This window comes from Saimiri boliviensis, chromosome 6 (genome assembly GCF_048565385.1).
Source record: "Saimiri boliviensis isolate mSaiBol1 chromosome 6, mSaiBol1.pri, whole genome shotgun sequence".
NCBI lineage: Eukaryota > Metazoa > Chordata > Mammalia > Primates > Cebidae > Saimiri > Saimiri boliviensis.
Window position 1 is genome coordinate 76,476,191 of NC_133454.1, and position 17,570 is coordinate 76,493,760.

The 17,570-nt window shown below is 39.6% G+C and overlaps 1 pseudogene; it reads right to left on the reverse strand.

Annotated features, from left to right (window-relative positions):
• Nucleotides 1-2,407: 2,407 nt before the first annotated feature.
• On the reverse strand, nucleotides 2,408-9,156 carry LOC101033615 (interferon-induced very large GTPase 1-like; annotated as a pseudogene).
• Nucleotides 9,157-17,570: the final 8,414 nt, after the last annotated feature.

Consider the following 17,570-nt stretch of genomic DNA (forward strand, 5'->3'; position numbering starts at 1 on the left):
AGAAAGAACGTGTTTCAAAAAAAAAAAAAAAAAAAGAACATGTTTCCTTTGTAATTTTTCTATCTTCCATTTTTTTTTTGGAGGGATTAGTCATTTGACCTGACATTGAGAATATGCTTGAAGCCCTTTGAGAGGGCAAAGGAGATACAGTCCGCATTTCTATCTCCAAGCTCTGAAGATTCAAGTCATTTGGCTATTGCTTCCTGGACTGTCTATTTTCATTGCTTACGGAAGATAGAGTACACCTGTAAATGGAAGCCAATGGATACATTTATGTCCGACATGAAGAAATTTTCTTCTTTGCCCCAGGATTCCTTTATATCATCAGCTTTGAGAACCTAGCATAAGGTGTAGGTTTGCAGAAGGGTGATTTCCTTTCCCTATGAGGCCCTGGTTGGACTCAGAGTGTTCTTCATTTTTATTCTAATTATGAACTTATAGCTCAATTGGTGTGAAGAGTCACAAATATGCCTGATATGGAGGAAAGCATTTCATTACACTTTTATGTATAAAAATAAATTTCTTGGCCAGGCGCGGTGGCTCAAGCCTGTAATCCCAGCACTTTGGGAGGCCGAGGCGGGTGGATCACGAGGTCAAGAGATTGAGACCATCCTGGTCAACATGGTGAAACCCCGTCTCTACTAAAAATACAAAAACTTAGCTGGGCATGGTGGCGCGTGCCTGTAATCCCAGCTACTCAGGAGGCTGAGGCAGGAGAATTGCCTGAACCCAGGAGGCGGAGTTTGCGGTGAGCCAAGATCGCGCCATTGCACTCCAGCCTGGGTAACAAGAGTGAAACTCTGTCTCAAAAAAAAGACTAAATAAATAAAAAATAAATTTCTTATTGAAATATTAGAACCCAATTGAGTGTAGTAGGATATCTGTAAAAACTATGCTTTTTTTTTTTTTTTTTTTTTTTTAACATGTAGTCTCGCTCTATCACCCAGGCTGGAGTGCAGTGGCACATTCTTGGCTCACTGCAAACTATGCCTCCCGGGTTCAAGACATTCTCCTGCTTCAGCTTCCCAAGTAGCTGGGATTATAGGTGCCTGCCACCATGCCTGGGTAATTTTTGTATTTTTAGTAGAGACAGGGTTTCACCATATTGGCCAGGCTGGTCCCAAATTCCTGACATTAGGTGATCTGTCTGCCCCGGCATCCCAAACTGCTGGGATTACAGGTGTGAGCTACTGTGTCTGGCTTTAAACCTGTATACTTTTTGATATTTTCCTTTAAGTAATCAGTTTAAAATAGTCAAGGAATCATTTAAAAATAGCTAATATAATTGAACCTTGTCCCTAGACTTCATTAAAGTGGTACATTTTATCTGGTCATCATAAATTTTGCCTCAAAAACCAATTCTCAGACTTGTACATCAAGTTGTACACCAACACCAAGCTTTGAATAACAAAGCTTTGTGACTATTTTTTTGTCTCAGCTTGCACAGGGAATTGCCAACATACCAAGGAAGAACAGGGTGAAGTTTAAGTGAGAAAAACAATTATTTGATTTCTACTTCCCATAATTGCTTAATAATGTTTCCTGATTTGATGATGTCTCTATCTGTAAGTCAAGTCTCTAATTTATTCTCTCCAAGAACAGAATATGCATAAATATTTCTATTCTTGGGAATCATGAACATTCCATGAATGTTTTTATATTTAAAGATTAATAAGTTTTTCTTTAAACTTTAGCGGGGGAAAACAATCCACTAAAAAATTGAAAAGCCTGGCAGTGTCTCATGCCTGTAATCCCAGCACTTTGGAAGGCTGCAGTGTGTGGATCACTTGAGGTCAGGAGTTCTAGACCAGCGTGACCAACATAGTGAAACCCCGTCTCTGCTTAAAAAAAAAAAAAAAAAATTAAGACAGGAGTGGTGGCATGTTCCTGTAGTCCCAGCTACTTGGGAGGCTGAGGCAGGAGAATTACTTGAACCCAGGAGGTGGAGGTTGCAGTGAGCCAGTTTATAGCTTACAGTCAAGACATACATATTGGCTGAAATACTGATACAGTTATTCTATAGAAATTTGTTGCAGCCTCAAATGATTTTGATTTTCCTCTATTAAAATGACTTTCTTTGAGACTTAAATGTTTAAAAATAAAAAAGCAATATCTAGAATAATAGTTTCAACTATGAAACAGGTTTCTAAAATAATGTTATTTGATTTCATTATGTATTAACAGATTTTAGTCAGTTGTTTTTAAACTAGAGGAATTGAAGCAGAGAGAAATGAAATCCTTTTACTGGAAATGTTCATCTCTTAATGTGTTAATTAATTGATTTTTACACATTTCATTTTAAAAATGGAAATGATGAAGGTTCTAATTGTAAGTAGTTGTTTTGGATTTTTTCAGGTATACTGCCACTTTTCTTCAGATACTGGGAGTCTTTTGTGGTCACAGAGCATTATCGTTTTTTCAAGTCATCAAGCACATCCTGCTTTGTGATTTCGGCCCATGCATTAGAGAGATTTTACCTTTACCTGCAAATTTTTTCTGATATTTGTCTTCTGGCTTTGATCTGAAGTGAGAGACAAACCGTTTCCAGTACAGCCAGATGGAGGTATCTGAGGTGATGCTCCACGTGGCATAATCCCCTCCTGCTTGTCAATAATTCTTTTTATTTATTTATTTATTTTTTATTTTTTACTTTCTTTTTTTTATTGCATTTTAGGTTTTGGGGTACATGTGAAGAACATGCAAGATTGTTGCATAGGTACACACATGGCAGTGTGGTTTGCTGCCTTCCGTCCCCTCACCTGTTTCTGTCATTTCTCCCCGTGCTATCTCTTCCCACCTCCCCACCCCCCCGTCCCTCCCCCATTTCCCCCCATCAATAATTCTTAAATGGGAAATTGCTGCCATCCCAAAAAAACCAACAATCACTTGCTACCAAACTAGTACAGCAATCAGTCACAAAATGGTCTGTTTCATACCATTCCTCCCCATTGACAGCCTGAGGACGGTGGAAGGGAACACTGTGGTCTCCTTCATGTGTAGGAATTGTGTTTGTACAAATTGCTCCACAGCTGGGACATTGTTTCCAGCAGCCACAGAGATGTTCAGAGAACATTTTCTTAATTCTAGGAACCATTGCTTCCATGGGCATACTTGAATAATTCTGTTCTATTTTCTTCACTGTGAGGTCAAGAACTGCACTCATGGCTTCTTTAAGAAATTCAGTAGGTTTTATCTCCTGATGTTCGGTGTTTATCAAGTCTCTTCGTGAGAAGATCGAGTTGCACCCCAGGCGATCACAGAATAAACCCAACCACCCAGAAGCAATGCTGCTTTTATCTTTAGCTACTGATGTGGATTCATGAATGGCAGAGAGGATGATATTCTTGGTATCAATTAAGCTTTTCTCAAAAAAAGTCTTCATTTTTTCATCTCCATTGTCTGAACAATATATTTTAATATGATTTTTTATGTAACTCCTAAAAAATTATTCTGAATTATGAAGGTATTCCCAGTAATTATCAAAGTTTTCTTCTTCTGCCAGAGAGATGAGAATGTGTTTCTCCAGGTTAGTCCTGTTTCCACTGAATGCAGGGCAGGTAGCTCGCATGTCCCCCACAATTTTAATGGTCATTTCCCCCCATATGGTAGTGGAGACCACAGGAGTGAGCTTATACCACGGAACATCAACAAATGTTTTGATGGAGGTTGCTCCTTGACAGGAGATCTTAAAACTTGTGAAGAAATCATCTTTCTTACTTTCTAGATAACTTACAGGATCATTTACTCTCTTGAATGCCCTCTGCATTTCCTTAAGACATGTATATTGGTTGAAATATACATGTCTTATGTAAGGTAAGCAAAGTAGTAGACACGAGCATTTCCTTAAAATTCTCTGTTGCTCTTTGAAATAAATATACACACAAGTCAATGATATATGTATTTATAAATGTGTATCTTTTCTGAGTAGATGCAGATTTCACTTCCTCATCTATTGTCTTTAGAATCTCATGGAAATAACTTGGATTATAACACACTGCTAAAAATTTTATTAAATCTTGAAATAATGTGATCAGTAGTCATATTAATGAACTCTTTCTCAAAGACTGTTAATGTCATTGGGATGTGGCTATATTTCTTACTCACTTTGATATGTTTTTCATAATTGATTTGAAACTCCTCTGCAGCATTTCTCGTCAGTATGCCTACAACATTTGTCGTTTTTGAAATACTCCCAAAGGATGTTTTCAGAATCTAAGTCAATGTCAATGTCTGTGACTTGTGGGAGAGTTGTGGACACATCACAGACCCATTTTTTCCAAAGCTGATTGAATTTCTCATGTAACTCTTCCTCACTCAATTCTTTACCCTTTACAGTTAAAGCCAACTGTCGGCTCCTTTCCAGTAATTCGTTTTCATAATCTGTCTTTATCTTATCCAGTCTATTTTGACCTTTTTTGTTAAAACTAATGAGTTCATTGGCTTGTCTTTTCTATCTAAAATAAGTTTTTCTTTAAGTTCTATTAGTTTGTTTTCAAAATTTGCTTTCCATTGAATCAGTATTTCACTACATGGGTCTTCATCAAAATATTTTTCAAGTTCTTGCTTGACAGCTTCATATTTTTCCATAACCAGAACCTCAAGTGTGGTTTCTTCAAGTGTCTGGATTTTTCCATTCTGAATCTGGTTGATCAGCTGGTTCTGCAAGCCCAGCACATGACTCCTCAGCTCCCAGGTCCATTGGTTTTACCTGGCTTCCAGTTTGCTCATGGCCATTACTTCTTGGGTGTTTTTGAAACTGAAATTAAAGTTCTCATTCATCAGGCCTCTCCACAAATCTTGAACTTGGGATTTTACATCTGATATCTTGATGTAATCCCCTGGATTCCTGTGTGGCTGTCATAAGAATTCTACTTTTCAGTTGCTGGACATTGTGGCTGTAGTGAGGTTTGGGAGGAGCCATTGGGGGGTTGCCATCCCAGAGGTAAGCAAAGTAGTGGACGTGAGTATTGACATCAAACCTAATAACATCACTGAAGCAGATTACGTCTGAGCACTGTTCTTGTTCAGCAGCTATTGCTGCCATTTCATCTAATTTTTGCTTTAGCCATCTTTATCCATCCATAGTTTTGTCTGTAGCTGTAACTTCCCCCACGTTTGGATGGACAAAGAGGCAACTTGGAAAGATTTTTACTTGTTTCATTCTCAGAAAGGCTTGGACAACTATTTGAAGGATATCTTGCATCTCTGATGGATTCTCCCCAAAAATATTGATCAGAGTCAAGTTTGCAAGTCCAGTGACAAAGGTTGCCAACTCATTGTCCCTATTCTGGGATTTGTTGCTGAGTTCTGGTGCCCGAAGTCTTTGTGTGTCTATGACCAGCACAAAGTCAAAGCCAAGTTCCTCTGTGAATGTCTCCTCTACCTTCAGGAGCTGCATGTAGGCCCCTTGGGTATATCTGCCTGCACTAACAGTGAACTGAAGCCCAAAGGGCATTCAGCAAGGTGGATTTCCCTGAGCTCTGCAGGCCAAGGACAGAGAGAACAAATAGCTATTTGTCTCCAAGTTTCTCAGAGACCTTGTCAAAAATAGCTACCACCCATGTTAGAGGCACATATGCTGCATCCCCATCCATCAGCTCAGTGGGAACACAAGATATCATCAGGTCTGCAGCAATTCGGGGAAGAGAGAAAAAAAGATATCTTTTATGGAGGAAGCTTCTTCCAGAGCTTCATAAATCTGACCAACTTCATAGTATGGTCACTAATCTCTGTGGAAATAGCTTCTATCTCATTTTGCAGGCCTATCAGGGAGTTACTATTAGGTGCCTTTTGCTTTACGACCACCAACATCTTTGTTTGTCATGTAGTTCTTCCAAGTGTCCTGCAGGCAGTTTGTCCAAAAATACACTCAGCCACTGCAAGAAGTATAGTTTGGTGTGAGTTTCTGAATGCTCTTGAAGAAACTCAAGGACAGATTGCATTAAATCATTGAGAGGGAAGGCTCTGGCCAGCTGTTTATGCCGTACTATTTGTTTATCTGTCTCAGTCTCATTCTTGTGTTGCTCAATGTTCTGATTTCCCTTTTCTCTAAGATGATAAAGTTCTTTGTCCTTCTTACACCAGTGGTGCCACAGTTATCCCTGAAGGGGTAGTAATTTTTCTTTAATCTGAGGTAACTTCATTTTCCCCAGTAAGGCCATTAGCGCCTATGCCTTTTCTTTGGCTTCCTTGCAGTCTCTCTGGTCTTCGTCAATAAGAAATCCTTGCTGGCAAGCAATCTAGGAACAGTCTTCTAAGCTGAGAGCAGTGTCTGAGAGCTCTAGCAAATGTCTGATTGTAGTTGTGAGTTCCTCTGTTAATTCTGCCTCATTTCTATTCTTGATACCTATTCTCATTCTTTGGCCAGAATTATTGGTCATAGTTGCTTCTTTGTCATCAAGCAAGCAGATCAAAGGCCTTGATGACTGCCACAAGTTATGGACAGTTTTTCAGTTTCCTTCATTGTCATCAGAGGCTGACATAAGGACCACAAAGACAGTAGAGACCTCCTTCAGGAAGGTGAGCTGCTGCTCATGTTCCTTTGCATCTCCACGAAGATTGATGAAGGTCACGCAGTTGTCAAATCTGTCCTCATATTCCCCTCCTGGAAAGAACCAATAGATTTCCACCACACCCTCCATCAAGAGTCAGTCTTTCCTGCTTCCTCTGCAGTAGCAGTGAAAAAACACATCAAGTTTATGTTTACTGAGAAGACAGTTTATAATCTGAGATTTGGAAGTAGAGAGGCCATTTCCAACTCTTATGAAGGACACAGCAGAGGTAGAGACACAACACATCTGCTGATTCTTATAATAGTTCTTCCCTTTTGGTGATTTCCTTTCTTTCTGCCAACTTCTTGTAATTTGACAGAAAGACCAGAGAGAGAATTCAATTTGAGAAGTACAGGGATTAGGCACCAAAAGGGGGAGGGCAAACTGACAAGTAGAAAGTTTGGCCAAAATATATTGTCTGGCAAAATCATCTGCACACTGAAAAATTGCCATCTGAATATCCATCGGGTTAATGTGGGGCCTAGGCTTAGTGGATAAAGATTTAGTGGAACTATCACTGTCTTCAGCTGCAATGGAAATTAGCAAGAGTTGTATGTGTGTCTGCTTTGTTTTTTGGAGATAATTCAAGAAGCAGCTGAGAGCCAAGCTCACCTCATCAGTGGACTTCCTCTGAGATTCTTCCACTGTCTCTGGGGACTCAGATTTGATGTTCACTTCCATGAGGTTATTCTGGGTTTCTTTTAAGAGCTCAATTAATTGAGTAAATTGGGAAATATCGACCTGTTCTTGCTCTGAATCTGATTGCAAGGTCCACTGCATGATGGAGTGAGCCTGAGGAAAGTTTGTCACTCTGTAGATGTGGGGATCCAGAAGCTGCGTAAATGAGATTTAATATATTTAGTCTTATGAATGGAAGACTTTTTGCCAGAGTTGATGGTGTTTACTAGAAAATTCTGCAGATTCCAATCTGAGACATATATCAATCTAAATGTCATAACGTTTTAGTTTTTGACTCAAAATTTTCATGAAATTTATCAGTTTTTTAAGTTGCTCTTCAGGAACAGATACCTCCCAATATTTTACATCCTCTAGAAAAACCCTTGCCTCCTTCCCAGCACTCAGTAGCTCCTCCTCATCTTGGATATGGGCAGTGATGCTAGACACAGCAGTGTAGCCGTCTTTCAGGAAGTTAGCCACCTGAAGAGGATCCTTAAAATTGCTTCTGTGGCTGGAGAGGATAATGTCCCAAATTGGTACCAATTGAAGCCCGAGGTCAATGACACACCAGATTTGATTGCTGGCAATGAGGCCAGCTTTCCACTGGACAAGGCCATCTGCTTCTGGTGGGCCACCTGTTTGGGCCACAGATAATTGGACCTTGGTTTGGAGGTTTTGGAAAGTTTTGGTCTGAGTGGCTGTTTCTGAATGAGAGTCTGAAACATTCATACCTGCAGCAACTTTCACTCTGAAGCCACTGTAGCTGTCCCTTATGAAAATGTCCAGGGCCTCTGCTGACTGCTGCCTCAATTCTGCCAACTGCTCCCTGAAATAACCCTCTGAAATGGCCTTCCACCAGTAGATTCCTCCCAGGTGCAGAGGGCCTTGGTTAACATGAGAGCCAAACCTGTGGAAGAAGTTTCCAATCCTGTGCCTCAGCAAGGAGAACCTGTCTGGGTTTGCTGTCTGACCCAGAAGGTCTTCAGTGAATTTCAACTCCTGGAGAGCAGGCTTGAATAACTGGAGCTGATCAGTGGGAAAGTGGCAGGAGGCAGGGGGATGTAGCTGAACTTGGCTGAGCAGAAATAAAAATGCTCAGAACTTGATTGTTGGGTTTCCTTGGATTCTGAATGTTTGCTGTGATCCAAACCAGCTTCTAGACTAAATCCCCAACTTTTGTCCTTGGCTGAAGTCGTTAAACTAAAAACCAGCTTTTCTATCATGTGGGTAAACATGAATTCAGCTTGAGGAGATGTGAATTTCTTTGTTTCCATTTGTGTTCCTTGCTGAGGACCCAAGAGTAAGAGCTCTCTGGGGACACTGAGCAACTCCTCTCTCTTCTCTGTTAGTCTTCTTTGGTGGTTGGCTTTGTAAATTCCCTGGAGGGCCAGCCCTCCAGATGCCCATCTCACCACGTCTCTATCTGGGAGGTTCCCTGTGGCACAGTGTCCACTCCATGAGGTTGAGTTGTCTCTGCAAGGTTTCCATGACTTCCCTTAGAGGCTCTTCATGAGATGGCTAGTATTCTTCAAGGATGTTGATCACTTGCCTCAGCTCTGCTTCTCTTGTCCTCACTGCCTCTTCCTGTCTCTGCTTCCCTTCTGACAGCAAGGCCCTCAGCTCCTGCAGTGCTTGTTCTGGATCCTTCTGCTTTCTCTTTGCTATCTCCACTGAGACTCCTGTAACTCTGAAAGACTGTTTGAGTGTGACAGGTTAAGCAGCTTCTCCTGGACTCTTTTCTCCCATGGATGTTGTGTCTGGGATTTCAGCTTCTGGAGGTGGTTTTCTTCTAGGTGTTATAACACCTGGGCACAGTCACACCCAGGTGTTCCTGCAGCTTGGGTAACCAGTGCTCAACAGCCAGGCCCACTTCTTGCCTTTTGCCTCTGAGCAGAGGCTCATCAGGGATGTGCTGTCCTGTGGCCATGGCTGCATAAAAAAACAGACACTCAGCCTGACTGTTCTGATCTTAGGAGGCATCAGCCACATGGCCAAAAGTATAAGTGTACTAATATGCAAGTCTACAAGGCTTTCTCATTCCTCATTTAATTGTTTTAACAAAAATTTTTAACACCCTTTTTTTGTGTGCAAGCCATCGTATGGGTATTCTCAACATAGATTGCCTTTGTGGTTTGTAGAGTAGGTTGCAACTTACTAGACTGATTTTGCCACTTCATTTTACATAGAATCAATTGCATGTGAAGTATTAAGATGAGAGATGGAATTTGAAAATATGCCTGAGTTTGGTAGCTTTTTTTTTTCTTTTAAGGAGTGATGGCATCAATAGATTATCTTTTCTTTACTAGTTTCTGTGAAATCTGTGTTGCCTGCTTTTCTTCCTGTCTCTGTGTCACTCCTTCCTAGAGAACTTTATAATATTTATTTGCTTTCTCGCCCTTTTATATGTGCCACTAACTTGGTTTATGCTTGTCACCCCTTCTTACTTTTAATTTTCCCTAGTTAATATCATCTTTTGGTTACGTTAATACCTGCCTCTCTGTTGATGCCACCTTCATCTGTGTCTGTAGACCCAGATGCTCCTCTGTATTTAATGTTTCATTAATGTTGTGTTTTCCCCTCACTACTTCCAATACAGATTCTGGACCAGCAGATGGGATGAGATTTTATATGTTTCAATTTCATACTTTATTCAATTTATCTTCCTCTTGTAATTCTTGTCCTACTAAATGACACCACCATACTTTCAGACCAATGGGTGTCTTATTCATCCTTCTTCTTCTTAACTTGAATTTAGTAGATAATATCTTTTCAATTTTTCCTCTTAAACCTCTATTTAAATTCAGTTCTTTTTGACAACCTAGCAGGTCTCCCTTAGATTTTGCCTTCATCATGTGTATTGGATTGCTGTAATAGTTATTTCATCTTGTATGGTTTGAATGTTTGTCCTCTCTAAAGCTCATGTTGAAATGCAGTTGCCATTGTAATAGTATTAAGAGGCAGGACCTTTGAGAGGTGAGTAGGCCATGAGGGTAATGCCATAATGGGTGAGGTTAATGCTGTTACGAAAGGTTGAATATTGTTCCCTTTTGCCTCTTGTGCTTCTGCCTTCTGCCATGTGATGACAGAGCAAGAAATTCTTGCAAGATGTTGACACCTTGATTTTGGATTCTCAGCCTCCAGAACTTTGAGCCATAACTTTCTGTTTATTGTTAGTTACCATGTCTCAAGTATTCTGCTATAGCAACGGAAAACAGAGTAAAACACCATCTTGAAGTTATTTTTGTCTTGTGCATTTCTTCTTCCTCAATGTCCCTACAATTTAAGTCTGTACTTTAATTAATGGTAAACTCAGAAGCTCAAACCAATCTTTCCAATGAGAGACATCCAAAATAGGTAGATAAATGTATAGACAATTTATAAAAGCCTTAAGTAATTCACCTGGTAAAACATATATGACAGAAAAGGTAAATAGCTTTAAGCAATAATGATTGAAAATTTTCCATTATAAATTAAAGACAAAATTTAAGACCTTAGTAAACATTAAGCAAAAAATTAAAGCGAAATAAAATAACTTTACATTCAGATGTATCAGAATAAAACTGTGGAAAACAACAAGAACAACAACAAAACAACAAATACATGGCATCCATAGAAAAAGAGTTTACCTTTAAAAACCTAATAGAGAGCTGATTTTTCAATGGCTATGGTGGAAGCCAAAAGAAAATAGAATGAAATATTTGTTTCATTGAAAGAAAATATCAGACAAAAATTTTATGCATAGTGAGATATCCTTAAAGAATGATCATAGAAGGGACATTTAAAAGAAAAATTAAAGATTTACAGTTACAAAAGTATGGCATAGAGGCAAGCTGGCTTTACTCTTCCTGCTTAGAAAACTGAAAACAAATATATAGCACTGAAATTTTTACCATCAATAACCCAGAGCTCAAGTATCAGGATGAGACAGTTCCCAGGCCACACTGGTACTGAGCATCAAAAATCTCCCCCCACCCCCAACTCAAAGTTTCTGCATTGGAAAACGTGAAATTGAGGTGGTCAGCCAGATTTCTCACTTTTTTGAGTTCCCTGCAAGTTGACCTGTCTTTGCCTTAAGCCACAGGAAGCATCGTGACTACCTAAAGGGATAAATGCCCCTGATGATAAGCAGAGACAAAGGGGAGAAGTGAGAATATCATCCACAGCCTGGAGAATTCTGCTCTGTTACTTGGTCAAAGGAGGTGTCAAATCAGAGAGGCTGTTTAGCAGCAGCAGCACATTGCAGGAGGTAGGTTCCATAGGTACCCTGGGCATGAGCCATTAGCCAGCTTTTCCACGTTGCTGGGATAATCCCTTTGAGACCTCCCCCATTCAGCAGTCAGTTCTATAATTATTTACTAGAGCCAAGGTGAACTTAGGCTTAAGGCACCACCTAGACCCAAAAAGGAGGCAGCAATTTAGTGGCAAATATTCACTAAGTATATTAAATAAAAACCAGAATAAGCTGAAGAGAGAAAACTGGAATAAATAACTTCTCCTTCAATGCAAAGCATTGATACATGCCCACAAGAAACAACAATCAGGAAACCATTACCTCCTTAGAAAGACTAAGCAAAAATCCAATAACTGACTCTAATGAGATAGTGATCTGTGAGTTCTCTGCCCAAGAAAAACTCAGTTATATCTACAGTAAAGCAGTTCAGAAGCACATCAGAAAATATAACAGAGATTGAAACAATAATTTAAAAAACCAAACAAAAATATTGGAACCGAGACATATATTTGCTAAATCAAAGAATCCTTCAGAGGCTTTCAACACAAGAATGAATTAAGCAGATGAAGGAATCAGTGAGCTCAAAGACAGGCTATTTGAAAGAAGGTAATCTGATGAGAAAAAATAATGAAAAGGAACAAAGACTGCCTGCAAGATACAGAAAATTACCTCAAGAGACCAAATATAAAAATTGTTGCTTTTCAAGAGGGAGCTGAGCAAGAGTAAGAGAGTAAGTGGTAGAAGGCTTATTTATATAAAACCAAAAATAAATGGTGTTGGGAAAACTGGCTAGCCATGTGCAGAAAGCAGAAACTGGACCCCTTCCTGACACCTTACACTAAAATTAACTCCAGATGGATTAAAGACTTAAACATAAGACCTAACACCATAAAAACCCTAGAAGAAAATCTAGGCAAAACCATTCAGGACATAGGCATAGACAAGGACTTCATAACCAAAACACCAAAAGCATTGGCAACAAAAGCCAAAATAGACAAATGGGACCTAATCAAACTCCACAGCTTCTGCACAGCAAAAGAAACGGTCATTAGAGTGAATCAGCCACCAACAGAATGGGAAAATTTTTTTTGCAATCTGCCCATCTGACAAAGGGCTAATATCCAGAATCTACAAAGAACTAAAACAGATTTATAAGAAAAAAACAAACAAGCCCATTCAAAAGTGGGTGAAGGATATGAACAGACACTTTACAAAAGAAGACATACAGGAGACCAACAAACATATGAAAAAATGCTCACTATCACTGGCCATTAGAGAAATGCAAATCAAAACCACATTGAGATACCATCTCATGCCAGTTGGAATGGTGATCATTAAAAAGTCTGGAGACAACGGATGCTGGAGAGGATGTGGAGAAATAGGAACACTTTAATACTGTTGGTGGAAATGTAAATTAGTTCAACCATTGTGGAAGACAGTGTGGTGATCCCTCAAGGACCTAGAAATAGAAATTCCATTTGACCCAGTAATCCCATTACTGGGTATATATCCAAAGGATTTATAAATCGTTCTACTATAAGGACACATGCACATGAATGTTCATTGCAGCACTTTTTACAATAGCAAAGACCTGGAACCAACCCAAATGCCCATCGATGATAGACTGGACAGGGAAAATGTGGCACATATACACCATGGAATATTAAGCAGCCGTCAAAAACGATGAGTTCATGTCCTTTGTAGGGACATGGATGAACCTGGAAACCATCATTCTCAGCAACCTGACACAAGAACAGAAAATCAAACACTGCATGTTCTCACTCATAGGTGGGTGTTGAACAATGAGAACACATGGACACAGAGAGGGGAGCATCACACACCGGGGTCTGTTGGGGGGAAATAGGGGATGGACAGCGGAGGCTGGGGAGTTGGGGAGAGATAGTATGGGGAGAAAAGCCAGATATAGGTGATGGGGAGGAAGGTGGCAAATCACACTGCCACGTGTGTACCTATGCAACAATCTTGCATGTTCTTCACATGTACCCCAAAACCTAAAATGCAATAAAAAAATTAAAACACAAACAAACAAAACCAAAAGCCAAAAACAGGATGGGCATGGTGGCTCATACTTGTAATTCCAGCAATTTGGGAGGCTGAGGTGGGTGGATTGCTTGAGCCCAGGAGTTTGAAACCAGCCTGGGCAGCATGGAAAAGCCCTGTCTCTACAGAAAAATTTAAAAATTAGTTGGACGTGGTGATATGTGCTTGTGGTATCAGCTACTTGGGAAGCTGACATGGGAGGATCTTTTAAGCCCGGGAGTCGGAGTTTGCAGTGAGCCATGATCATGCCACTGTACTGCAGCCCTGGTGACAGAGTAAGACCCTGTCTCTAAATAAATAAATAAACTATACTGCAAAGCTACAATAATCAAAACAGCATGGTACTGGTACCAAACCGAGATATAGACCAATGGAACAGAACAGAGGCCTCAGATCTACGCCACACATCTAGAACCATCTGATCTTTGACAAGCCTGACAAAAACAAGCAATGGGGAAAGGATTCCCTGCTTAATAAATGGTGTTGGGAAAACTGGCTAGCGATGTGTAGAAAGCATAAACTGGACCCCTTCATGACACCTTACACTAAAATTAACTCCAGATAGACTTAAACATAAGACCTAACACCATAAAAATCCTAGAAGAAAACCTAGGCAAAACCATTCAGGACATAGGCATAGGCAAGGACTTCATGACTAAAACACCAAAAGCATTGGCAACAAAAGCCAAAATAGACAAATGGGACCTAATTAAACTCCAGAGCTTCTGTACAGCAAAAGAAACAATCATTAGAGTGAACCAGCAACCAACAGAATGGGAAAAAATGTTTGCAATCTACCCATCTGACAAAGGGGTAATGTCCAGAATCTACAAAGAACTAAAACAGATTTACAAGAAAAAAACAAACCCATCCAAAAGTGGGAGAAGGACACGAACAGACACTTTTCAAAAGAAGATATATATGAGGCCAACAAACATATGAAAAAATGCTCTTTATCACTGATTATTAGAGAAATACAAATCAAAACCACATTGAAATACCACCTCACACCAGTTAAAATGGTGATCATTAAAAAATGGAGACAGCAGATGCTGGAGAGGATGTGGAGAAATAGGAACACTTTTACACTGTTGGTGGGAGTGTAAATTAGTTCAACCATTGTGGAAGACAGTGTGGTGCTTCCTCAAGGACCTAGAAATAGAAATTCCATTTGACCCAGCAATCCCATTACTGGGTATATACCCAAAGGGCTATAAATCATTCTATTATAAGGACACATGCACATGAATGTTCATTGCAGCACTCTTTAAAATAGCAAAGACTTGGAACCAACCCAAATGCCCATCAATTATAGACTGGACAGGGAAAATGTGGCACATATACACCATGGAATACTGTGCAGCCATAAAAAATGATGAGTTTTTGTCCTTTGTAGGGACATGGATGAATCTGTAAACCGTAATTCTCAGCAAACTGACACAAGAACAGAAAATCAAACACCACATGTTCTCACTCACAAGCGGGTGTTGAACAATGAGAATACATGGACAGTGGGAGGGGAGCATCACACATTGGGGTCTGTTGGAGGATGCCAAGGGAGGGACAACAGTGGGGTAGGGAGGTCTGGGAGGTATAACACTGGGAGAAATGCTAGATGTAGGTGATGGGGGGATGGAGGCAGCAAACCACATTGCCATGTGTGTACCTATGCAATGATCCTGCATGATCTGCACATGTACCCCAGAACCTAAAGTGCAATAAAAAAAATTAAGAAAGGCTGGATGAGAAAAAGAGAGATTGTAATAATACATTATTGGAAAGGAGCCAAAAATTGGTTTTAATTGTAAAGAATAAAACATTGAGTGAGGAAGACTTGCAAGAGAAATTCAATCAGTGTTGAAAAAAATGGGTCTGTGATGTGTCCACAACTCTTCCTAAAGTCACAGAGCCTGACAATGATTTGGATTCTGAAAACATCCTTTGAGATTATTTGAAAAATGAGATGGACGTCATGGATGTACTGACAAGAAATTCTGCAGAGAAGTTTCAGATTAATTATGACAAACATATCAAAATGACTAAGAAATATAACTTAATCTTGAAACAATATGATCAGTAGTCATATTTATGAACTCTTTCTCAAGGATGATTAATGTCATTAAGAAAGAGTTCATGAGTATGGCTAACTGATCACATTGTTCCAAGATTTAATAAAACTATTAACAACATTTGCAATAAACAATGTGATTGCAATCCAAAATATTTCCAGAAAATTCTAAAGACAACAGATGAAGTGAAATCTGCATCTACTCAGGAAATATACACATTTAAAAATAAATATATTATTGATCAATGTGTGTGCTTATTACAATGAGCAACAGATAATTGTAAGGAAATGCACAGGGCATTCAAGAGAGCAGATGATCCTGTAAACTATCTAGAAAGCAAGAAAGATGATTTCTTCACGAGGTTTAAGATTTCCTGTCAGGAAGCTACCTCCAGCAAAGCACTTGTTGATTTTCTGTGGCACAAGCTCATTCCTGGTGTCTCTACCATCATATGGGGGTAAAAAAACCATTAAAATTGCATGGGACATGTAAGAAACCTGCCCTGTATTCAGTGGAAACAGGGCTAACCTGGAGAACTACATTCTCATGTTTCCGGCAAAATAAGGCAACTTTGGTAATTACTGGCAATACCTTCATAAGAATGGTTTTTTAAGGAATGACATCAAAATCCTTATTAAGAGACACTGTTTAGACAATGCAGTTTAAAAAAATGAAAATATTCTGAGAAAAGTTTAGTTGACATTAATAATGGCATCCTCTCTGCCCGTCATGAAGCCACATCAGTAGCTATAAAATAGTAAATATAAAAGCAGCACTGCTTCAGGGTGGTTGAATTTATTCTGTGGTCACCTGGGAGCAACCTGATCTTTCCACAGAGATACTTGACAAGCATTAAACACCAGGAGATAAAAGATATTCAGTTTCTTAAAGAAGACATGAGTGCAGCTTTGGATCTCACAATGAAGAGAATAGAACAAAATTATTTAAGTATGCGTGTGGAAGTAATGTTTTCTAAAATTGAGAAAATGCTCTCTGAACATCTCTGTGGCTGCTGGAAACAGTGTCCCTGCTGTTGAGCAATTTATGCAAACACAGTTCCTACACATGAAGGACACCATAGTGTTCCCTTTGCCTGTCCTCGGGCTGTCTATGGAGAAGAATGGTATGAAACAGACCATTCTGTCATTGATTGCTATACTAGTTTTGTGGCAAGTGATTGTTCATTGGTTTTGTGCAATGACAGAAGAATCCCATATAAGAAGTATTCAAAAGGCAGGAGGGGATTATGCCATGTGGAGTGTCACTCTAGATTCCTCCACCCAGTCATCTTGGAAATGGTTTCTTTCTTACTTTGGATCAGAGCTAGAATATAAATATCAGAAAAAAATTATAGGTAAAGGCAAAATCCCTAACTCATGGGCCAAAATCCAAAAGCAGGACATGCTTAAAGATTTGAAAAAACAATAATACTCAGTGATCACAAAAGAGCCCTAGTGTCTGAATAAAAGAGTCAGTGTACCTGAACAATCCCAAAACAATTCCTCCTTATAATTAGAACTGGTATGGTTTGGCTCTGTGTCCCCACCCAAATCTCATCTTGTAGTTCCCATAATTCCCACATGTTGTGGGAGAGACCTGGTGGGAGATGATTGAATCATGGGGCTGGTCTTTCCTATGTTATTCTAGTGATAGTGAATGGGTCTCATGAGATCTGATGGTTTTAAAAATGTGTTTCTCTGCACAAGCTCTCTCTTTGCCTGTGACCATCCACGTAAGATGTCACTTACTCCTCTTTGCCTTCCACCATGATTGTGAGGCCTCCCCAGCCATGTTGAACAGTAAGTTCAATAAACCTCTTTCTTGTGTAAATTGCCCAGTCTTGGGTGTGTCTTTATCAGCAGTATGAGAACAGACTAATACAGTAAATTGGTACCAGTAGAGTGGGTTGTTGTTGAAAAGATACCTGAAAATCTGGAAGCGATTTTAGAACTGTGTAACAGGCAAAGGTTGAAACAGTTT